At 37.7% G+C, this 24,667-nt stretch overlaps 1 protein-coding gene across 1 annotated transcript in view; it reads left to right on the top strand.

Moving 5' to 3' along the window:
- COL19A1 (collagen type XIX alpha 1 chain) overlaps positions 1-24,667 on the top strand; it is a 332,279-nt gene that overhangs the window by 141,056 nt on the left and 166,556 nt on the right. The window lies entirely within an intron of this gene.

The raw sequence follows: 24,667 nt of genomic DNA, 5'->3' as shown, positions 1-24,667 counted from the left end.
CCAAGGCTGTGTGGCTTTGATAACGCTCATATTTATCTTTGTACTTGCAAATGTCATTCTGAACACTGTGGTAATAATGTCTTACACAAGTAATCTTTGTAATGCTTACTTAATGGGCGACTATTTCTTCATAAACAGAAAATCTAAGGAAGCAAACAAAGGACTTTCTTAGGAATAACCAAGTTCAATCTACAGTAGAATTCTGTGCTTGAAGCTTTGATGTTTAAGATGAAAATAAAAAGTTTACTTGAGAGGAGATTTTTAACTGCATATTATTCAACTTTTTCTCATTTGTGGAGTTGACTTTTTAAATTACTTGGCAATGATTCAGAGTTAAGCCTGCTCTTTTTATTAAAGTCACATGCTTGTTTTTCTTCAAGTACATTGTAAGCTCACTCACTCCATAGAGTTACCTGATTCCTTAGTGGTTCTCAACTTGTGTTTGAAGACCAAATCGCAGTCTGTCTGTATCATTTCACCTGATCAGCAAACTTGGCCCCTCAGCCAGAAAGTTGCATTGAATTGTATCTATATAGTGTTGTGGATTTTTAATGACAGCTGACATCTCCCTGCCAAGTGGCATTCTGTAGATGTCTCTTTGCACTATTCATCTGGCAGACACTAAGGGAGTACAAGCTAATTTTTAGACTTATCTAAAGACATGAGAGAGAGGCCAAAGTAGGAGACCAAAACGGCAGAGTAGGAGGACGTGGAGATCGTCTCCCCCACAAAGGCATCAAAAATACATCTACGTGTGGAAAAACTCTCACAGAATACCTACTGAGGGCTAGCAGAAGATCTCACACAATCAAGACTACAAGAACGATCACCACATAACTGGGTAAGATAAAAAAGTAAAACAGAATCGGGGCCAGACCTGCACCCCTGAGGGCGAGCTATGAGAGAGGAGTAGCCCACACAGGTGGCCCCTTGCCCTGGGAACCCCCTTCGCTGGCAGGGAGGTCTGCCAGGACAGGCAGAGATGCAGGAGGGGCCTGGACTCTGCCCACATGTGCTGGCTTGTTAGTGGTCAGGGCAGAGAGAGACTGTGCCGCCCTGCTACAGTTCTCAGCCTGAGACGCACTCCAGGTGGGCTGCGAGTACTTGCAGCAGGCAGGCACTGAATCTGGGGCTTCAGCAAAGGGACCCTGGGAGAGGATTTGGTCTAGCTGCGTGGAGCAGCCCAGAGGGCCTAGACTATAGTCAGGGCCTAATCTCAGAGTCCATTGTTTGTGCAGGCAGAGCCCGCGGGTCCACCACGGAAGCCCCACTGTCAGTGTGCTCAGAGCAGGCGGGGCTCCCGCATGGGCGGGCTCTGTGAGTGCACGCCCTCTGGGGGCGGGGCCAACACCAAGCCCATTGTCAGTGCTCCCACTGCAGAGGCAAGGTGGAGGTGAGGGGTGGTCCAGCAAGGGCAGACTTTGTTGGCTGGCATGCCAGGTGGTGGGCCGTGTCCACAGAATCACGTGTCTCCAGCGGACACAGTTCCGCCCGCCTTACACTGCAGCTTGGAGCTGGATCTGGGGGAATAGGTCCTGAGAAAGCCCTACCACAGAGGTACCCCAGTCCCAGGCGGCAGCACAGCCACGTTGATTCTTGCAGCCACAACACCCCGGCCCCCCAGTGCCAGCCTCCCAGTAGGTCTGGGACAAACACAATGGAGAAAGGGACATAACCTCGGGCTGCTTTTGGATGGAACTGTAGCTGTCTGCACGGGTGGTGCATGAGTTTGCTGTGACCACAGGGACCTTACTGGCTTCAGCCATCACCTCCGTAGGACAGAGCATGTGCCTAAAGGCAATGGAAACTCATCAAACCCAACCTTCAGGGCTTCTACTCCAACAACTGGACAGTGACAGCCACGGAACAGAGGAGGCCCTACCCAGCATCCAATGCAGACTCTGGTGACCCCCACACCATTCACACCCTCTGTCCAGGGGATGACGGCCAGCACACTGTGAGGAAAGACATGGCTGGTGTCCAAGCCAAAACTAGTCCTCCCACCAAAATAGTGGACTCATACAGTCCATAGAGGGATGCTTCCACATGAAAACACCTCTGCAAGACCACAGTAGGTAACTGTTTCTCCTAAATTCATAAAGACAGAGAAAGTCCAGTAAAATGAGAAAGCGGAGGAAACATTCCTAATTAAAAGAACAAAAACAATCTGTGAAACAGACCTCTCCAGTCTACTGGAGTCCAAGTTCAAAAAGGAAGCAATAAAAATGCTAAAGGAATTAAGAAAGATTATCGATAGAAATACAGATCTTTGTAACAAGGAACTAGAAAGTATAAAGAGGAACCAATCAAAATTAGACGACTCAATGGCTGAGATAAAAACCACTCTAAAAGCAGACTAAATAATGTAGAAAAACAAGTATGTGATCTGGATGATAGAATATTGGAAATTACCCAATCAGAACAGCAGGCAGGAAGATAAAAGAAAAAGAAAAAAAAAGCAATGTGCAAGATCTAGTAGCTGTATTTTGTTTTTTTATCAAGTTAATGAAATTTTCCTTATGTTTCTAGTTTTCCAACAGTTTTATCTGGACCAGGTGTTGAATTTTATATAATATGTTTCTGCATCTATTGAAATATTCATGTATTCTTTCTCCTTTAATGGTTTAATATGTAAGCTACCTTATATATTTTCTGAGTAAGGACCATACTTCCTGCCCTATGGTAAACCCTACTTGGCCATGTTGAATATTTTTACCTCATTCATCAAGGATACGAAATTCTGGTTTGTCAGTTTCTTTTTTACTTAAAGGAGTTTTTCCCAGTCTCCTGGCCTCTGTTATTTCCGATAAGAAGTCAAGAGTCATTCCAATAATTGTTCCCAGTTTACAGTTTGTCATTTTTCTTGGACTGCTGGCTGCTTTCAATTTTTTTTCCCCTTTTCTGTTTTTAGTAGTTTGATAACAATGCATATAGGTGTGTTTGTCTTTAAATTTGTCCTGATTATGGTTTCCTGAGCTTCTTGAATATGTACATTTGTGTTTTTCACCTAATTTGGGAAATATTTACCCATTATTTCATCAAATATGTTTTCTACCCTGTTATTTTCCTCTTCTTCTGGGACTCTGATTACGTATGTATTAGTCTCTTTAATATGTTCCCACATGCCAGTAAAACTCTGCTCATTTGTTTTCCATCTAATTCTCTCCTCTTTGGAAAGGATCATTTCCAGTGAACTACTTTCAAGCTTACTCATTATTTGGTCATTTCTATTATGCTAGTAAGCCCGCCTTTGAACTTCTCATTCCAGATACTATATTTTGTTAGTAAAGTTCCATTTTTCAATAGTGTCTATTTCTGTGCTGATATTTTCTATGTTTTTATTCGCTAGAAGCCATGTTTTCCTTCTTGTCCATGAGAATAGTTTTAATAGGTGCTTTGACATCTTTGTCTAGTAATTTCATCATCTGAGTAATGTCAAGTTGGTCTCTGTTGACTGTCTTTTCTCATTAGAATGAGTTGCTTTTTTAGGGTTTTTTTGGGGGGGAGGGGAGGTAATTGGGTTTATTTACTTAATTACTTTTAATGGAGGTACTAGGGATTGAACCTAGGACCTCGTGCATGCTAAGCATGCACTCTACCACTTAAGCTACACCCTCCTACCCTCCTAGAATAGGTTACATTTTAATGCTTACTTCTATGTCAGGTAATTTTTTGTTGCATTTAGACAGTGTGAATGATGTGTTATAGAAACTCTGAATTCTATTATTTTTCCCTGAAGAATATAAATATATTTTTAAAGCAAAGAGTGAAATTAGTTGGACACATGTTGCAAACTGTCTCCCCTGAGTTTCAACAACTGAAATCCCAATTTTGTTCTTTTAACCTAACCTGGGCTACTGCATGCATGTTTAGGGGTCAGCCAGTGGTCTGGGCAAAGTTTACACACAGAATTTGGAGCTACCTTTCTCGTTTCAGGATTTTGCAAGCTGCACACCTGCACCCTTTTCTTTGCAGTAAGAACATATGCCCTAAACTCTGTCCTTGGATTTTTCAACCCAGTAAGAGTGCAGACTCTCCATTTAACCACTCTGTGACTCTAGATATTGAGGGCCAATGGTAAATTTATACATGGATTTTTGACGGCTCTCGTAATGCCTGTGTTGTTCAAGGGTCAACTGAATTTCAAAGAAATACTTGCATTTCCTTGCATGTTGCAGCACTGTTCACAGTAGCCTGGACATGGAAACAACCTAACCTAACCATCAAAGGATGAATGGATAAAGAATATGTGAGATACACACACACACACACACACACACACACATATTTTTAGAATAATGCTATTTATTAAACATATATTCAGGGAGAAGGAAGTCATTGCATTTACACAATTTTACATGCACATCTGTAGTTTGAGGTTCCATTATTCCAACAGTTCATATAAGTCACTGTTTCAGATAAGAGAAAAAAAAATGCTTTTCACAGGAGATCAGCAATTGGTTGTAGGTCTGGTAATATGAGTAGTCTCGTTATAAAAATAAAACTACCTCTTCCATTATTAAAGAATGTCTCCTTTATGCAGAACAAGTCTTCTAGAGTTAAGAACATTTTTTTGCATAAGAATTAACTTGAAATTCTTGGAAAACAGCCAATGCTCTGTTTTCTATAAATATAAATGCTGTATTTTGTCTGGATTCTTTTTTCTTTTGGGATAACAAAGGAAACAAAGATATATATACATATGTATATATAAACATATACATATCTTTAATCAGATATATATATATGTATGTCTTTAATCACATGTTCTTTATTCAAACACACACACACACACACACACACAATGATTCAGCCATAAAAAGAAGGAAATGTGACAGCATGGATGAGACTCCAGGGTTTTATATTAAATGAAATAAGTCAGAAAGACAAATACTATATGTTCCCACTTACATGCAGGAGGTAAAAAAGCCAAATTCATAGAAATAGAGAGTAGAATGGTGGCTGGCAGGGGTGGAGGGTGGGGGAGATGGGAAATGTTGGTCGGAAGGTACAAACCTCCAGTTCTATAATGAATAAGTTCTCAGGATCTAATGTACAGCGTATGATCATAGTTAACGATACTGTATTATATACTTCAAAGGTGCTAAAAGACTAGGTCTTAAATATTATCATCACACATGCAAAAGAAAGGTACTTACGTGAGGTAATGGAGGCATTAACTCACCTTATTGTGGTGATCATCTCACTATACACATGTGTCTAAAACCATCAAGTTGTACGCTTTGAACTTACACAATGTTATATGTCAGTTATATCCCAATAAAGGTGAGGAAAAAGGTGAATTACTGATGAATTTAAAACATCTCTTCTGTCAATATTTATAATTTACAAAGAAGATACTAATTTACGTGAGTCAAAACCAGCACTGAATAAGGAAAACTTATCATAGTAGTATCCAAATTTATTTGATCAAAATACAGTTTATCTGAGATCATAATGCAAATTTATGTTAAAAGCAGATTCTAATGAATTATTCTGAAGTCATGAAGATTTTGATCTAATAAATCTCTATTAAAGGTCAATATTTTATGATTTATTCATCTTATATGAACTGTGGCATTTTACATTAGTTTTTTTCTCTTTTTTAAGTTTTTTGTTTCCTTTTATTTGTTTATTTTTAATTCTTATTTTTTATTGAAGTATAGTCGATTTACAATGTTAGTTTCCAGTGTACAGCAAAGCGATTTAGTTATACAGATACATGCATACATACATACATTTTTTTCAGATTCTTTTCCATTACAGCTCATTACAAGAAACTGAATATAGTTCCCTGTGCTCTACAGTAGGTCCTTGTTGTTTATCTATTTTGTATACAGCAATATATATCTGTTAATCCCAAACTCCTAATCTGTCCCTCTCCCTGACTTCCCCTCTGGTAACCACAGTTTGTTTTCTATGTCTGTGAGTCTATTTCTGGTTTGTAAATAAAATTTGTAATTTTTTTTAGATCTCAGCTATAAGCAACATCATATGATATTTGTCTTTGTCTGACTTACTTAAATCAGAACTACAAGGTATCACCTCACACTAGTCAGAATGGTCATCATTAAAATTTCTTATAAATAATAAGTGCTAGAGATGGTGTAGAGAAAAGAGAACCCTCCTACACTGTTGGTAGGAGGTGCAGCTTCTCTGGAGGACAGTATGGAGGTTCCTTAAAAAACCTAAAAATACACTTACCATATGATCCAGCAATCCCACTGCTGGGCATATATCCAGAGGAAACTATAATTCGAAAAGACAATGTACCCCAAAGTTCACAGCAGCACTATTTACAATAGCCAAGACATGGATACGTTAGCTTTTTCTTTACGTTTAAATATAGATATAAATCCTTACATTTAAATATGTAGGCATAATAAGTACATTTTCTTGAATCTTTGTCATTTGTTGTTAACATCTTAATTTTGTATAAATATAGGATGTCTTTTTAATATAACTTTTAAAAGTTGTTGTGTATGTTTTATATCCTTACTATTACCAGATTCTCCTCAACTAAATCATATACTACTTTTTTTTTAATTGAAGTATAATCAGTTTACAATGTTATGTCAATTTCTGGTGTACAGCATAATGCTTCAGTCATACATGAATATACATGTATTCATTTTCGTATTCTTTTTCACTGTGAGCTACTACAAGATATTGAATATAGTTCCCTGTACTATACAGTATAAACCTGTTTATCTATTTTATATACACCAGTCAGTATCTGCAAATCTCAAACACCCAGTTTCTCCCTTCCCACCCCCACTCCCCTCTGGCAACCACAAGTCTGTATTCTATGTCTGTGAGTCTGTTTCTGTTTTACATATAAGTTCATTAGTTTTTTTTTTTTTTTAAGATTCCACATATGAGTGATATCATATGGTATTTTTCTTTCTCTTTCTGGCTTACTTCATTTAGAATGACATTCTCCAGGGCCACCCATGTTGCTGCAAATGGCATTGTTTTATCATTTTTATGGCAAATTTGTATTCCATTGGATAAATATACCACTGCTTCTTTATCCAGTCATCTTTCGATGACATTTAGGCTGTTTCCATGTATTGGCCATTGATATACTACTGTTTTTAAAGTAGAGTTTTGCTAAAATCCCTGACCGAAGCTTCAGGAGGAAGGCAGGGACTGTTACTGACATGAGACAGTTGGCCAAGGCCTCCTCCCTCTTTTCCCTTCTGGTCTTGACATGTCAGGTCAGAAGCAACAGGTGAAGGAAGGCAGAACAGTGCTGGTTCATTACTATACCCACTAATTCTAGTTCCCAGAATAATGCTGTGTGTTTCTGGCCATGTCCCATTGGGGAGTTATTAAATTCTCACCCAGATGGCACCACATCTTTACATAGAAGCCAAAGGTTAAGTCAATCAACAGCAGAAGTGTCTTAGGCATGCTTACTAAATGATGCTTCAAATGCAGCTCCTGGGGCCCAGATAAATCCAGCTCATGTGAGTTTTAGGCACAGAGAGGGGGCATAGATTTATGCTGTGAAAACGACCTTAAATACCATAAGTAATGGAGAGACAATCTCAGCTGGTCATTTATAAATCAAATGACACGCAAGTTAACAGATGGCCCTAATGCACAAGAGATCATGTAATATTCACTTAAGTGAAGCTTTGAAAGAATTTTTTTTCGAAATTCGCCAAATCAGTTCAGTAGATGATATGGTCCCTTATACCTACCTTATACCTACCCTCTTATTTGAAGGCTAACTCTGTGTTCGATATTTTGCTAGGTCCTGGGGACACAGAAATAAACACTCATTGTCACTGCCTTCGTGGGACCTATTTGGTTAAAAAAAAAAAAGCAACCAGTTGGTTAAAACTGATCTTTTTTTTTTAAACTGGTCATTTGCAATTAGTATATAAATAGTCAGCAAATATTTATACAAGTGGAGTTATGTTGCACTATAGAAAAGCATTATTTCAGAGAAAATCATTTTTTTGCTAAAATTCTCATTTGCTATAATTTAAAGTTACTTACAGTAAATACATTTAAATCACAGACTCAACTACTAAATAATACTTTCTTACTAAAATTCCTGAAGAACTATAACTATTTCTTTTTAGGTGAATGAAGCAGAAAATGTCCATAGAACGTAATTTCTCTTTCCTTTCTGTTCTTACCAGAATATACATATTCTACAGTATATATGAATTATATATATTTATATGTACCTATATTTATATGTACATATAAAAATATGTACTATAGCCTAGTGATTAATAGGCAATACAATTTAAGATTATTTTAAATTCCTTGTGTATCAAAATCTATCATTTATATGGCCTTTCTGGAAATTGCCTGAATTTGAATTAGCACTATCAGTCTAAAAATGTTGCATAATTCATGTTTAATTGATTGTTGACTTTCTGAAACTGGTGATTCAGCTCAATATTGGGATTTTTCGGGTACCAGTAGGCCAGTAGTAAGAAGGCAGTTGAAATATTTTTTTAAAAATCAATCCTTTTTTAAAATTTGTGGGCAAAAGACTTACACAAATGAATTAGTTGATTAAAATAGAGGGTGTTTCTATACTATAAAGCTATTTTTATTGACTCTGTGCAGAAATATGAGAGAATTGATGCTTCATGCCCTAGAAAGATTCATGTTTAGCCTCAGAGATTTATGTTTGGAAAAACCTTTCATCAGCTTATTTGACAAGGAGGTGATTTATATGTTTTTCATAAGATGAGTGATTTGAGACCAGCTCCTTCTGCCTTTCTGTTTGTAGCTTACTTCTGTTTCAAAAGACACTTTAAATTATTTTCATCAAAATTCTAAATTATGCATTTTAAAACTCAATCATAAAACTTCATTTCCTAAGAGTGCTATACATTGGCAATTTGGAGCTTTTATGAAAGAGCTGTTTTATTTCAAGTTGAGATATTCAGCAATCTAAAACAAAAATACATTAAAGTGTATCTCAAATGTGATTAGAAAATTATAAAATGGATAAGCCTTTTGAAAAATTACATGCAGAAAAGTATGTACTTAAGTCATGAATCTACACAGAAATTAGTTTAACTCAATTCTACTCTAAGCATTTAAAATTTTTCTTAGTGAAAACTTTGTATTGATTTATAAAATGGAATTTAAAAATGATTGCTCTCTAAAGGGATTGGAATTATATTCATTTTAATTGACCATTCCATTGGTTTTAGCAAACCAAAAGTTCATGCATTGTAGCTTAAGACGTATGCAAACCCTGGATCCAGACTGCATGACTTTGAACCTGACCATGTTACCTGACATTTTTGTGCCTGAGTTTCATCATCTATAAAGTGGGGTGATAACATTTCTTATTGCATAGTGTTGTAGGGATGATTAAATTAATTAGTATATATAAAATCTTTTGAATAACTCCTAGTAAATACTGTCTAACTTTTAGCTCCTAGTAAATACTGTCTAACTTTTAGCAGGCATCCTTACCATTATTCTCCTACTCTTCTGTGGCAAAAATGTCAATAAGAATGAGTATCAAGGGGAAAGGGGCATTTATGAAGTAATTGCCGAGAAATGTTTAGAGGGAACTTTTGTGTAACTATCTTTTTTTTTTTTACATTTTTTATTGATTCATAATCATTTTACAGTGTTGTGTCAAATTCCAGTGTTCAGCACAATTTTTCAGTCATTCGTGGACATATACACACTCATTGTCACATTTTTTTCTCTATGATTTATCATAACATTTTGTGTATATTTCCCTGTGCTATACAGTGTAATCTTGTTTATCTATTCTACAATTTTGAAATCCCAGTCTATCCCTTCCCACCCTCTACCCCCTCCCAGTAACCACAAGTCTGTGTTCTCTATCCATGAGTCTATTTCTGTCCTGTATTTATGCTTTGTTTTTGTTTGTTTTTGTTTTTTAGATTCCACATATGAGCGATCTCATATGGTATTTTTCTTTCTCTTTCTGGCTTACTTCACTTAGAATGACATTCTCTAGGATCATCCATGTTGCTGCAAATGGCATTATGTTGTTGGTTTTTATGGCTGAGTAGTATTCCATTGTATAAATATACCACCTCTTCTTTATCCAGTCACCTGTTGATGGACATTTAGGTTGTTTCCATGTTTTGGCTATTGTAAATAGTGCTGCTATGAACATTGGGGTGCAGGTGTCATCCTGAAGTAGATTTCCTTCTGGGTACAAGCCCAGGAGTGGGATTCCTGGGTCATATGGTAAGCCTATTCCTAGTCTTTTGAGGAATCTCCACACTGTTTTCCATAGTGGCTGCACGAAACTGCATTCCCACCAGCAGTGTAGGAGGGTTCCCCTTTCTCCACAGCCTCTCCAGCATTTGTCATTTTTGGATTTTTGAATGACAGCCATTCTGACTGGTGTGAGGTGATACCTCATTGTAGTTTTGATTTGCATTTCTCTGATAATTAGTGATATTGAACATTTTTTCATGTGCTTTATGATCATTTGTATGTCTTCCTTGGAGAGTTGCTTGTTTAGGTCTTCTGCCCATTTTTGGATTGGGTTGTTTATTTTTTTCTTATTGAGTCGTATGAGCTGCTTATATATTTTGGAGATCAGGCCTTTGTCGGTTTCACTTGCAAAAATTTTCTCCCATTCCGTAGGTTTTCTTCTTGTTTTATTTCTGGTTTCCTTTGCTCTGTAGAAGCTTGTAAGTTTCATTAGGTCCCATTTGTTTATTCTTGCTTTTATTTCTTCTAGGAGAAAATTTTTGAAATGTATGTCAGATAATGTTTTGCCTATGTTTTCCTCTAGGAGGTTTATTGTATCTTGTCTTATGTTTAAGTCTTTAATCCATTTTGAGTTGATTTTTGTATATGGTGTAAGGGTGTGTTCTAGCTTCATTGTTTTACATGCTGCTGTCCAGTTTTCCCAGCACCATTTGCTGAAGAGACTGTCTTTATTCCATTGTATATTCTTGCCTCCTTTGTCGAAGATTAGTTGACCAAAAGTTTGTGGGTTCATTTCTGGGCTCTCTATTCTGTTCCATTGGTCTATATGTCTGTTTTGGTACCAATACCATGCTGTCTTGATGACTGTAGCTCTATAGTATTGTCTGAAGTCTGGGAGAGTTATTCCTCCAGCCTCTTTCTTTCTCTTCAGTAATGCTTTAGCAATTCTAGGTCTTTGATGGTTCCATATAAATTTTATTATGATTTGTTCTAGTTCTGTGAAATATGTCCTGGGTAATTGGATAGGGATTGCATTAAATCTGTAGATTGCCTTGGGCAGTGTGACCATTTTAACAATATTGATTCTTCCAATCCAAGAGCATGGAATATCTTTCCATTTTTTAAAGTCTTCTTTAATTTCCTTCATCAATGGTTTATAGTTTTCTGTGTATAATTCTTTCGCCTCCTTGGCTAGATTTATTCCCAGATATTTTATTACTTTGGGTGCTATTTTAAAGGGGATTGTTTCTTTACTTTCTTTTTCTGTTGATTTATCGTTAGTGTAAAGACATGCAACTGATTTTTGAACATTAATTTTGTAACCTGCTACCTTGCTGAATTCTTCGATCAGCTCTAGTAGCTTTTTTGTGGACCTTTTAGGGTTTTCTATATGTAGTAACATGTCGTCAGCATATAATGACACTTTTACCTCTTCTTTTCCAATTTGGATCCCTTTTATTTCTTTCTCTTGCCTGATTGCTGTGGCTAGGACTTCCAGGACTATATTGAATAGGAGTGGTGATAGTGGGCATCCTTGTCTTGTCCCAGATTTTAGTGGGAAGTTTTTGAGTTTTTCACCGTTGAGAACTATGCTGGCTATAGGTTTGTCATATATAGCTTTTATTATGTTGAGATATGTTCCCTCTATACCCACTTTGGCGAGAGTTTTTATCATAAATGGGTGTTGAATTTTATCAAATGCTTTTTCTGCATTGATTGAGATGATCTTGTGGTTTTTGTCCTTTCTCTTGTTGATGTGATGTATTCCATTGATTGATTTGCGTATGTTGAACCAGCCTTGTGTCCCTGGGATGAACCCCACTTGGTCATGATGTATAATCTTTTTTATGTGTTGTTGGATTCTATTTGCTAAAATTTTGGTGAGGATTTTGGCGTCTATGTTCATCAGTGATATTGGCCTATAATTCTCTTTTTTTGTAGTGTCTTTGCCTGGTTTTGGTATCAGGGTGATGGTGGCTTCATAGAATGAGTTTGGGAGTATTCCCTCCTTTTCAATCGTCTGGAAGAGTTTGAGAAGGACTGGTACGAGTTCTTCTTTGTATGTTTGGTAGAATTCCCCGGTGAAGCAATCTGGTCCTGGACTTTTATTTGTAGGGAGGTTCTTAATTGCTATTTCTATTTCCTTTCTAGTGATCGGATTATTCAAGTGGTCAGTTTCTTCTTGATTCAGTTTTGGTGGACAGTATGTTTCCAGAAACTTGTCCATCTCCTCTAGGTTATCCATAAATTTGGTTCCATATAGTTTTCATAATATTCTCGTATGATATTCTGTATTTCTATTTTGTTTGTTGTAATTTCTCCATTTTCCTTTCTTATTTTGCTAATTTGTTCTCTCTCTTTTTTCTTCTTTGTGAGTTTGGCCAGAGGTTTGTCGATTTTATTTACTTTTTCAAAAAACCAGGTTTTGGTTTGGTTGATTTTTTCTATGGTCTTGTTAATCTCTATTGTATTTAATTCCTCTCTGATCTTTATTATTTCCTTCCTTCTGCTGCTTTTTGGGGCTTTTTGTTCTTCTTTTTCTAATTGATTCAGGTGGTGGGTTAACTTGTTTATTTGAGATTGTTGTTTTTTGAGGAAGGACTGTATCGCTATAAACTTCCCTCTTAGCACTGCCTTTGCTGTGTCCCATAGGTTTTGAGTCGTTGTGCTTTCATTATCATTTGTCTCAAGGTATTTTTTAATTTCAGCTTTGATTTCCTCATTGATCCACTTGTTTTTCAATAACATATTGTTTAATCTCCACGCTTTTCTTTTTTTCTCCTTTGTTTCTCTGTTGTTGATTTCCAGTTTCATGGCATTGTGGTCAGTAAAGATGCTTGAGATAATTTCTATCTTCTTAAATTTGTTGAGGTTTCTTTTGTGTCCAAGTACATGATCGATCCTGGAAAATGTTCCATGTGCACTTGAAAAGAATGTATATTCTATTTTTGGGGGGTGTAAAGCTCTGAAAATATCCACCAAATCTAGTTTTTCTATTGTAGTATTTAATTTCTCTGTTGCCTTGTTTATTTTCTGTCTGGAAGATCTGTCTAGTGATGTTAATGCAGTGTTAAAATCTCCAACTATGATTGTATTCCCATCAATATCGCCCTTTATCTCTGTTAGTAATTCTTGTATGTACTTAGGTGCTCCTATATTGGGTGCATATATATTAACGAGTGTAATATCTTCATCTTGTATCACTCCTTTAATCATTATAAAATGTCCTTCTTTATCTTTCTTTATGGCCTTTGTTTTAAAGTCTATTTTGTCTGAAATCAGTACTGCAACACCTGCTTTTTTGGCTTTTCCATTTGCATGGAATATCCTTTTCCATCCTTTCACTCTCAATCTATATGTGTCCTTCTCCCTAAAGTGGGTCTCTTGTATGCAGCATATTGAAGGTTCTTGCTTTATTATCCACTCTGCCACTCTATGTCTTTTGACTGGAGCATTGAGTCCATTAACATTTACAGTAATTAATGATAGATGTGTGTTTATTGCCATTTTGAACTTATCTTTGCAGTTGAATTGGTATATCCTCTTTGTTCCTTTCTTCTTCCTTTTGTGGTTTGGTAATTTTCCTTTGTATTATCATGGATTTTATTTAATTTTTGTGACTCCCTTGTAAATTTTTGACTTGTGGTTACTCTTTTTTGTAAATCTATTAACCTATACCCGTTTTTAATAAACTGATAATAACATGATCTCAAACCCATCCTACTGTTAAAAAAATTTAAAAAAAGAAAAAAAATTCTATATTTCCCTGCCTCCCTCTCCCACTCTCAGTGATTTGTATGTCTTCTTTTATAATTTCGTGTTTTCTTTATTTGTAATTCATGAGTTATCACCTTTCCAGTTGTATGTTTCTCATTTCTGTAGCATCCTGCTGCTTTTCTATTTAGAATAGCCGTTTCAATATTTCTTTTTGCATGGGTTTAGTGTTGCCAAACTCCTGCAGCTTTTTTTTTGTCTGTGAAACTCTTTATATCTCCTTCTATCCTAAAGGATAGCCTTGCTGGATAAAGTATCCTAGGCTGCATCTTTTTTTCATTCAGGGCTTTGAATATATCTTGCCACTCCCTTCTGGCCTGTAGTGTTTGTGTAGAGAAATCAGCTGAGAGCCTTCTGGAGGGTTCCCTTGTAGTTCACTCTTTGCTTTTCTCTTGCTGCCTTTAGAATCATTTCTTTATCCTTGACTCTGGCCATCTTGATTATGATATGTCTTGGTGTGGGTCTATTTGGGTTCTTCCTGTTTGGGACCCTCTGAGCTTCCTGTACTTGTATATCTGATTCCTTCTTTAAGTTTGGGAAGTTTTCAGTCATGATTTCTTCAAAAACCTTTTCAATTCCCTTTGATCCTTCTTCCCCTTCTGGGACCCCTATTATGCAAAGATTGGGACGCTTTATATTATCCCATAGGTCCCTTATGCTATTATCATTATTTTTTATTTGCTTATCTTGTAGTTCTTCTGAATGGGTGCTTTCTGTTGCCCTGTTTTCTAGATCACTAATTCGTTCCTCTGCATTAACTAGTCGGCTTTGCACAGCTGTTAGATCATTCCTCATCTCTGTCAATGAGTTTTCCCATTTTGCTTGGCTCTTCTTTATAGCTTCAATTTCATTTTTGACATATTTTATTTCTCTAAGCATTATCTCTTTTAATTCCTTCAGCAATTTGATCACTCCTTTTTTGAAATCTTGATCTAGTAGGCTATCGATGTCTATTTCATTGAGCTTTGTTTCAGGGGATTCCTCTTGTTCTTTTAATTGGGAAAGGTTTCTCTGCTTCTTCATCTTGCTCATACCTCTGGCACTGTGGTTTATGGAGTATCAGTTGTCTATTTTGGATCTTAAGGATTTTATCTGTCTAATGCCTATTTATGAATAGAACTTAGGGAAAAAAAAGAAATAATAAGAGAGAGAGAGAAAGATTTTTAAAAGAAGGGAGAAAGAGGGTTTGAAAACAGTGTATAATGAATAATAGAAGAGCGAGTTGAAGCAGAGTCTTAATCGGGTTGAGACGTCCTTTTAAAACCTTTAAAAAAAAAAAGAAAAAAAAAGGGGTGGGGAGATGAATAGATGTATTTGAAGCCTGTGTCTAATCAATAACAGGACATCAAAACCCAAGAGAAATAGAAATGAATTAAGAAGTAAAAATTAAGAGAGTAATTGAAAATAGAACAGGTAAAAACAGATTTAAGAACAAAACAACAAAAACAAAAAATAAAACAAACAAAAAAAAGGGTTGTCGGTGTTCTCCTGGAGTGTGTGTGCTTTTAATGTGATGTCCTTGTGTCTTCGTCCTGTTTTGGAAGCTCAGCTTGTTTTCATAGGCCCTCCCTTGGCGCCCTCTTCTGTGCTGCTCCCAGCACCTGTCGGCAAGCAGATCGCGCCTCCTCCTGACACGGGGTCAGATGCAGCTCTCCTCTGCTGCGGTCGGCGGGTCACTGCCCCTCCGGATGCCGCAGTCAGATGTTGCAGACTGGCCAGGCAGGAGGGCGGGTCGTGCCCCCTCCCAGCACCTCGGTCAGGGGCTGTGTTCCTGCCCAACAGGCGGGGGGCCCGCTCTCCCCGTGCCTGCGCCGCTGGTAGCTCCGCTGCTCTGTGCGGCTGCGCGCTCCGCCCCGTTCGGCGCTCCACCCTGGTCGCGCTCCGCCCTGGTCGCGCTCCGCCCTGGTAGGCGCTGAGCCCTGGTCGCGCTCCGCGGGTGGGCTCGGGGAAGACCAAGGGGCAGCCTGGTCCCTGCTCCGAGCCAAGACCCAGCTCCTTATTTGTCTTTGTGGAGCAAGTTCTCTGGGGGACCAGGATGGAAGGATCCTATCTGCCCCAGGCTGTAGGCCCATCTCAGTCTGGCCCTTGAGGCTGCTAAACCCTTTGGTGCCGAAGGAAGCAGGTTTCGCCTCTGCCCCCGCCTGGGTGCTCAGCGCCGAAGAATATGTAGGCTCTGCCTGGGCCCCGCCCCTCTTCCCCTGAAAAGTTTCCGCGGGTTTTCAGAGATGGGGGTATGCACCCTTCCCCCAAGAGCACATCAACCTCGCTGTTTTATGGAGGGCCCAGGTGGTTCTGTCCTGTACACCCACAGCCACGGCACCCAGCCCCTTGCAGTCCCCTGGGGCTGCCTCCGTGCAGCCGCCCCCGTCTTCCACCAGGCTTGTGCAGCCTGGCCCTGCCCCCTGCCGCCGGCCCGCGTCTCAGGCTGGGCGTCGGGGGGACGCTCTGTGCCCGTTTAACTTAGTTCTGTCTGACAAGGGCTGCTCTGTACAGATCCGAGCCTCGGAGGCTCCCCCTCCGTCCCGCTGGCCTCTCAGTTGGAGAGGGGAGACCCAGCGAGCAAGCGCCAGTCCTCCTTTGCCGCTCCCTCCCCGCGGGACCCGTCGCGCGCTGCTTTGCTTTTGTTCTTTCTTTTTTCCTTTTCTCCTACCAGATTTTTGGCGTCTTTATCTTTTGAAGAGGGCGATGATCTGTTGGAGTTCCGCAGGTGCTCTGGTTGGCTGAGTGGGTCTGTAGATATGGGTCTTGGTGTATTTGTGGGAGAGGGTGACTTACAAGCGTCCTTCTACTCCGCCGTCTTGCCCGGAAGTCCTGTAACCGTCTTTATGAGTAGAATTCTTTCATCTTGAGAAAACTGTTAAATGTGAACGGTACTGTTTTCTTTTTTACCTCTAGTATAACCTCCATGTGGACAGCAACCATGTCTAGCATTTGTACAGCTGTATGCCCAGAGACTAAAAGTCCTTGGTGTGTCATAGGTACCCAATAAATACTTCTTCATAGCTAGAGGAAACGGATATTGTTCACTGGCAAACATTTCATCAAAATAAAATATCTCTGAATCCTATAGTTCAAGTACCTATAGGAAAATATAAAATCACTGACTTGAACATCATAATGGAGAACAGAATCCCTCTTTGCAGCAAAAGCTAATTCATTTAGGGCAGGAGTCACCTTCTCCCATGGTGAAATTTTTCAGCACTGGCAGCCCTGATGCCACTTATTTTTCCTGATTTTTTTTATCAGTTTGAGAATCATATTATTTGTGGGCAACTGGAATTATCTCTTTAGTTGAAGAATCCCACCTTCTGTTTAATATACCGCAGATGTGAACAGAAGCTCTATGTTTTAACCTGTTATTGAAGTCATCTTTTGAGAAATAAACATTGGATGTGAGGCCTAGAAACTTTAATCCATCCTGAAAGGTGCAACTATTTTTATTTATTATTATTTTTTTAACTTGAGCATGTCACCACTATTTAGGGATTTTAAAGGTCATTTCCAACTCTAAAATTCTATTATTTCCTCTTTTACATTTCCTGAGGGATTCTAATTTGTTTAGCTACATATGATCTAATATCTATCCTTTTCATAATGTTTTTCCTTTAAACCCTATTTTGTCACATTATTTTAAAAGAGTGGAGACTAGTAAAGAACAGTTTAGTTGAGTCAGATATAGCAATATAGAGAAAGGGTTTGACTTAATCTGACGCTACTTGGGAGGTAACAATTTAGCTTACCACAGTTTCTTGGATCCTGGCAGAAGACATGAGACTCCTGGGTCAGAGACAAAGGAGTTATTACTCGTTGCAGCAGGCAGCATGAACTTCGTGTTTGCTGGGTTGTCCTTGCAGCCAAGCCTCAGGAGGAGTTGCTGTACGTGCAGTGGGCTTGTGTCACAACTGACAAACTCAGTCTTAGGGAACCCAGATGCTTTATAATGGATTCCCAGGAAATGGGCCCTTTGCCCCAGAGGAAGACATTGTCTTTAATATTCTCATCAGTAAGTAAATGCACCCTTTGCTTTCCTATATAGACATCCTTAAAAAGATAGTTCAGAATGGAAGGGCAGTTAGTACCTCCCCAACAAGACATTTAGAAACATGAAAGACTCATGGAAAGACCCACTGTCTCCCAGGAATGTCCACCTCTCTATTCTCTACTGTCTGGGATTCTGGCAGATTTTTCTATGAGTGTGCCATTCATTCAACCACTTGAATTAACCTTACCAAAAGAGGCTGGGACCAAAAGTGTTCAATATGCCTCACAGAGCATTTAACAAAGATTATAATTAATAGGACTCTAAGCAATTAGATGAAGCCAACCTCTAGTACTGATCTCAACCATGTTCCCCAGAATCCCACACCCAATACACTGAACAATTCCCCTAAATCATCCAAGTCTGTCTTAGGAAACCAGGTGGTTTTCTCCTTCAGTTTCTGACTTGAACTTTCCCCTGACTTGAAGCATCAATCCAGGTATAACAACAAGGGCATACACATTTTTAATAAGACTTGCAGAGACACATTCTGTCTCTCACTTTAGCCAGGGGGGCTACCAGAAGGGTGCTGAGTGATCAGTGTACTCCATCAAGTAGCCAGTATCTTTTTGATCTAGGATCACATTAAGCCAACTAGGGCATCTAGGTGGCAGAAATTAAATTTGAATTCTCTAGTTCTGGTTAAGCCACCAGCTGAGGGTGAAAAGATGGTTCACAACATAGAGCTGTCAGTGCCTCACTCAGAATACAAGCAAAAATGTAAAAGGTTTATGGAAAATTGTCTCCAAAAACTAGCTATTGTACGTTGTATCCCTTTTTAAACAAATCCTGGCAAATGACTGCTCTTTTATTTACTACATCACTGCTAACTGTACTGCTGCCTCCTTCAGCTTCTAACCAATCCCAATCCTCCGATGCCTTCTGGGACTTTGACATTCTGAACTTCCCTCCAGTCTATGCTGTTGGTTTTTCATTCCTTTTTTTTTGTAGAATACTATTCTATTTCACAACTACTCTCAGTTTCCCAATATAATAAATTCTGGAAAGTTTAATATCTTCATATATCAAAAATGTCAGTGGTCTTAAATATGATATAATTGACTTGGAACCCCATTCATGGATGAAGATGATGTACATTCAAATAAATTTTATGCTCCAAGTAATTCTTTGGAAAAAGAATATATTTGAAGTAGAATCGAGTTTTGGGCTGAGACATACTTGAGTTTAGAGCCCAGGTCTCTCACTTGTTTGCACTGTTATCTCTAGAAAATTTGTTTCCTCATCTATAAAAGGGAAAATTACCTTTCTTAGAGTTGTTACAATTAAAGACAATACCTTAAAGTGACTAATGGAATTCCTGACACAATAGCAGGTGCTCAATAAATGAGAATTCTCTATCCTGTCCCTAATTTATGATGGCGAGTGTGTGGAGGTCATCAAAGGGTTTGTTAAAAGGATGGTGAAATGTCACACTGGAGCTTCAGCTTCTTGCTTCTGTGCACACAGGGGAGTCTTTTTCTATAGTATTTACATTGTCCTTTTACTCACTATTGTTTGTTTGCTTGTTATCATTTTATATTAGTACATTGACTCTCAGATTATCTTGATTTGTTCATTCGACACACAAGTTACTTTTCCAGAAGCTTGGCAATAACTTTCTGAATGCTCCATCTCACTGAAATATTAAGAAAACATTAATTATAATTTACTTTCATGGCAACTTTCTAGTGTTTGGTTGGTAGCTTGGAAATTAAGGGGTATGTTCCTGGCTTGGATAGCATCGCAATCTGGTTATTTGGAAGACATGTCGTGTTACTAACCCAGCAGATTGAAAAGTGGCCCGAGAGCAACACCCGGGGGGTCTGTGTGACACATCTTGACTAATCTCGTGGAGTTACACTGACAAAGCTTTAATCTATTCAGCTTATAAAATAAATATGATTATGTAGGGTGTTTGACCTCATTTCTAAAAGGTTGTGTTTAAAGCAATATTTATATATAGGCTGATTTGGCCATTGAACTGCAATATAATTGCCACAAAATTGGAGTTAGCTCTCAAATGTATTTAACTAAATCTCATGATTTTTAATATTTTCATAGATTGATCTCTCATGTCAGTATAGAAACTGCTAGCACACATTTTCTCAATTATCATTCATAAAAAGCCAATAAACAAAAAGTGCAACTACCTTACCAATTAGTGTGCAAATTATCAAAGTGCAGCATAAAATTAATTCTTAATTCATAGGGAGTTAGCACTGATTTTGTGAATTATGAATTAAGAATTCCATATTTAAGCAGCCACGCTGGCATGTTTTTTTCAAATGTTCTGCCAAATTAACAAGACTTGTTTAATTTGTAAAGGATATCTCCTTGGTTCTGCCACCAATAAGCACAAGTTGAATCTAACAACAAAGGGATGGTTTTTAAAAAAAAAGGACTTGAGCAGAGTCTGTAGAGAAGAAAGAAAAAGATAGCTCTTAAACCTATTATAAATACACATAAATTCACTTATAGTAAAAGAAGTGTAAATTAAAATGGCTCTGAGATACAAGTTTTCACTTGCAAGATTGTCAGTGCTCTCCATTCTTTTGTATATATGCCAGAAGTAGGATTTCTGGATCATACGGTAGTTCTATTTTTAATTTTTCCAGCAACCTTTAAACTGTTTTTCATAGTGGCTGCACTATTTTACATTCCCACCAACAGTGCACAAGGTTCCAATTTTTTCCACATTTTTGTCAACACTCGTTATTATTCTTTTTTTTTAACAGCAACCATTTTAACAGGTGTGAAGTTTTAGTTTATTGTGGTTTTGACTCCCATTTCCCTGATGATTAGTAATGCTGAGGATCTTTTTATATGCCTGTGACAAAATAGCCAAGATACGGAAACCACCTAAATGTCCACTGATGGATAAATGGATTTAAAACATATGGTGTATGTGTATGGTGGAATAGTATTCAGCCTTAAAAGGCGGAGAATCCCTGCTCTATGCAACCCCATAAATGAACCTGAGGGTCATTAAGTGAGATAAGTCAGTCACAGAAGGACAAATATTGCATGATTCCACTTGTATGAGGAATCTAAAATAGTCAAACATAGAAACAAGAAGTAGAATGGTAGTTGCCAGGAGATGGGGGGAAGGGAAATTAGGGAGCTTCTGTTCAATGGGCATAAAGTTTCTCCTGCACAAGACTAAGAAATTCCAAAGATCTTCTGTACAACTTTATGCCTACTGTTAACAATACAGTCTATTGTATACTTAAAATTTTGTCAACAGGGTCAACCTCCTGTTAAAAGTGCTTACCACAATTAAAAAGAAAAAAGATTGGCAGAAGTCTAAAAGATTGATAGTACAGTACATGGGCAAAAATGTAGAGAAGCACACTCATACATTCTGAGGGAAGTGTGCCTAAATACAATCTCTGTGGAGGCCAATTTAATACTGTCCATTAAAATTTTACATTTCCTTTGAACCAGAAAATGTAGCTACAGATGGTCTCACTCATTTATGAAATGATGCACATACAAGGCTGTTTATTTCAGCTTTGTTTGAAATAGTAAAAGAATGGAAACAATTTTTTAAACATTTTTTTATTGAGTAATAGTTATTTTACAACATTGTGTCAAATTTCAGTGTAGAGCACAATTTTTCAGTTATACATGAACATACATGTATTCATTGTCACATTTTTTTCACTGTGAGCTACCACAAGATCTTGTATATATTTCCTTGTGCTATACAGTATAATCTTGTTTATTTATTCTACATTTTGAAATCCCAGTCTGTCCCTTCCCACCCTCCACCCCCTTGGCAACCACAAGTTTATTTTCTACGTCTGTGAGTCTGTTTCTGTTTTGTATTTATGTTGGTTTTTTTTTTAGATTCCACATATGAACGATCTCATATGGTATTTTTCTTTCTCTTTCTGGCTTACTTCACTTAGAATGACATTATCCAGGAGCATCCATGTTGCTGCAAATGGCATTATGTTGTCGGTTTCTATGGCTGAATAGTATTCCATTGTATAAATATATCACATCTTCTCTATCCAGTCATCTGCTGATGGACATTTAGGCTGTTTCCATGTCTTGGCTATCGTAAATAGTGCTGCTATGAACATTAGGGTGCAGGTGTCATCTTGAAGTAGGGTTCCTTCTGGATATATGTGCAGGAGCAGGATTCCTGGGTCATATGGTAAGTCTATTCCTAGTCTTTTGAGGAATCTCCATACTGCTTTCCACAGTGGCTGCACCAAACTGCATTCCCACCAGCAGTGTAGGAGGGTTCCCTTTTCTCCACAGCCTTTACAGCATTTGTCATTTGTGGACTTTTGAATGATGGCCATTCTGACTGGTGTGAGGTGATACCTCATCGTAGTTTTGATTTGCATTTCTCTGATAATTAGTGATATTGAGCATTTTTTCATGTGCCTATTGATCATTTGTATGTCTTCCTTGGAGAATTGCTTGTTCAGGTCTTTTGCCCATTTTTGGTTTGGGTTATTTTTTTTTTCTTATTAAGTCTTATGAGCTGCTTATATATTCTGGAGATCAAGCCTTTGTTGGTTTCATTTGCAAAAAATTTCTCCCATTCTGTAAGCTATTGTTTTGTTTTATTTATGGTTTCCTTTGCTGTGCAGAAGCTTGTGATTTTAATTAGATCCCATTTGTTTATTCTTCGTTTTATTTCTATTGCTTGGGTAGACTGCCCTAGGAGAACATTTTTGAGATGTATGTCAGATAATGTTTTGCCTATATTTTCTTCTAGGAGGTTTATTGTATCTTGTCTTATGTTTAAGTCTTTGATCCATTTTGAGTTTATTTTTGTGTGTGCTGTAAGGGAGTGTTCTAGCTTCATTGCTTTACATGCTGCTGTCCAGTTTTCCCAACACCATTTGCTGAAGAGACTGTCTATTCCATTGTATATTCTTGCCAAGAATGAAAACAATCTTGATGCCCAACCCCTGGTGAATGGCTAATGAAGTTATAGTATTATTCTTATTTTAAAAATATGAAATGTTCATATTTTTATGACTATAAATACCAGCATTTGCACAGCCAAGTAGTGTACTGTCCTTTCTTGAATAGTTTTCTTCGTGTTGTTTGTTTTGTTTTGCTTTGTTTTCTGGTGTTTCTAGTTGTCTTTCTGTTTTCCTTGTAATTATCTTCTATAGTTTTCAGATTCTCTAACTGAATCTCTTATTCAGGGGGAGGCCCATTCAGACCTCTCACTCCATCCTTGGCTAGTTGTTTTCTAGGCCAACTACAAAATTCTCATTCTGTGACTCCCTTTATTCTTTATTCTGCGTTGATTCCAGTACTGCTTCTTTTTTTTTTTTGTCATCTCCTTTCTTGGTTTTGTTTTTTCATCTGTGTGTTCACATCTTCAAGCAAATCATTAAGAAAATGTGAAAAGGAGGTAAATTTCCTAAGAGCTTACATGTCTAAAATGCTTTTATTCTACTCTCACATTTGATTGGTAGTTTCTCTTGGTATAGAATTCAAGATTGAAAATTACTTTCATCAGAATTATTAAGGTTTTGTTGCATTGTCTTTTAGCATCAGCATCACTGCTGAGAAATCTATGAATTCTTTTTCCTTCCTGGTTTCCTAAGAAGAGGGAAAGCAAGGATACTCACATCTGATTAATTCATCATTCTTCTCCTGAACTCTTCATTCAAGGAAACAGAAGGGAAGGAAGGACGTCTTTCCATTTTCTTTCTGGTTAGGTAGAACTTCTCTTGCACCTGCTCCCTTCTCTGTGCCAAGTGATTCATGATTAAACTTTCTGATCTATGGGGACATCTCTTGATACATGGTGATGAGGTACTTGATGTTTAGAAACATTCTTCTGTTAATAGAGCCAAACTTCCAGCCAACTGTCTGTGTGAACTCAACAATCCTTCCTTGGATATCAGAAGTTGAAAATCGACCCTTCCATTGTCTTTACACTCATGCTGTTACTATCTTAATCTTCCCGAGGAAAATGGATGCCTCTGGCAGAAAGGGGCAGGCCAGTAGAAAGAAGTTAAGAAGTGAAACATCTTCAATATGTATTTTTAATATTTAAAAAAAGTTTTTAATACAGTATGGAACATTTTCCCCTTGAAAGTTGGTTTTTACTGAAAGTTACTTAATTCCAACTTACTTAGCCCGATATTGTACAAACCATCTTCACAGTTATCTGATTAAATACCTAGGTCTTTCATGTGGTGTATGAATATCTCTGTACCAATTTCTATTTTAACCCTAATATACTAGATTGTTTCCTTCAGTCTAGCCCAAATGCAAACGTTATTGATGATCCTCAGCTTGGAATTAGGTGTTGATCATGTTGTCCATTCTTCAGAAGAAATTGGAAGATGTATAAAAGCAACCTATATATAGATTACCCCTCTTTCTGCAGTGGAACCGTATCTTCACATGGCCACTGACCTATGACAAAGCCAACCCAAAAATATAGATTGTAGTTATGATCAGACTAATCATTAAAAATGAATCAATCACATTCTTCCTCACATAAATTATTGAGACAGGTGATACAAATAGATTTGACAGACCTTGGCCTACCAGTTTTTTACTTATCAGGGTGGCCTTATTAAACTATTTCATTTATTAAGTTAGGGTCAAGATAAAGCAAAACTACATAAAAATTTTCATAGTCAAGAATAATTACAAATATGAAATTACCTAAATATG

Source organism: Vicugna pacos, chromosome 8 (assembly GCF_048564905.1).
Source record: "Vicugna pacos chromosome 8, VicPac4, whole genome shotgun sequence".
Taxonomy (NCBI): domain Eukaryota; kingdom Metazoa; phylum Chordata; class Mammalia; order Artiodactyla; family Camelidae; genus Vicugna; species Vicugna pacos.
This window is presented reverse-complemented; position numbering and strand designations above follow the sequence as displayed.